Source organism: Cyprinodon variegatus, unplaced genomic scaffold (genome assembly GCF_000732505.1).
Source record: "Cyprinodon variegatus isolate N-32 unplaced genomic scaffold, C_variegatus-1.0 Scaffold163, whole genome shotgun sequence".
In the NCBI taxonomy this organism is placed as follows: Eukaryota; Metazoa; Chordata; class Actinopteri; order Cyprinodontiformes; family Cyprinodontidae; genus Cyprinodon; species Cyprinodon variegatus.
Window position 1 is genome coordinate 861,968 of NW_015150616.1, and position 831 is coordinate 862,798.

At 38.6% G+C, this 831-nt stretch overlaps 1 long non-coding RNA gene across 1 annotated transcript; it reads right to left on the minus strand.

Moving 5' to 3' along the window:
- Positions 1–32: 32 nt before the first annotated feature.
- LOC107086835 lies at positions 33–817 on the minus strand. The gene is made up of 3 exons (XR_001481323.1): positions 763–817; positions 510–646; positions 33–392 (listed from the first exon to the last, which is right to left on the minus strand). It is a non-coding gene; the product is annotated as an uncharacterized LOC107086835 (long non-coding RNA).
- Between the last annotated feature and the right edge of the window lie 14 nt (positions 818–831).

The following is an 831-nucleotide window of genomic DNA, read 5'->3' on the forward strand; positions in this document are numbered from 1 at the left end:
TTTATTTCACATGCAAAGATAATCCTCTTTGAATGAAACCATTTCTTATTTAAGGACATGATTATACCATTAATTTAGCGTGTAGCATATGATGGTATATCACAGCATATCACAGCTGATATCCTGTGTGACCAGAGCTGCAGTCAGTGGTGCATATCTAATGCATGATCTCTGAGTAACAAATAAACAGGAACAGTGCGTGTCTTTGAGAATTACTATATGAATCCTCTTCAAACGATGCGATGCAGCATATCGAGGATCCGTTCCGGGTCAAGTTTAATTGAACCTCAACATCCAAACCTTCGCCTTCATGGATCATCCAAGATATGGATCCCACTCTCTTAGCAGAGTCTTGGTCTCTAGAATCAACCAATTCTTCATTTTTCAACACCCTGCGAGGAACAAAAATAAATACTCTTCAGAAGGCCATTTTTTGTTTACATATTTATACAGCTCTTTAGAGCATGAAAGTTACATTCCTAAATCAAAGAGGAAATAAAAGAGATGACCTGACTGAAACGGACAGCTCAGCATCCGTCCTCAGAGTGGGGAGCGCCCAGGAACAGTTGAGAATATTGGTTGGGTACAGCACACAGATGACTGCTTCTGAGTTCTCTGGTAGTACTCCACATTCATCCTGCTCATACTGCAGGTAGATGAAAGAAGAGGAGAATTAGAAGAAAAAACATTTTAAGCTGAACTAAATTGGTAATAACAGCATCAAGGTGTTTTTGAATGTTAACTGAATATGTTCATGCTTACATCATAATCAAAAATTGTAGAGTTGTCTAAATCGCTGCCGTCTGGTTTAAGAAAACACAAACCCAGAAT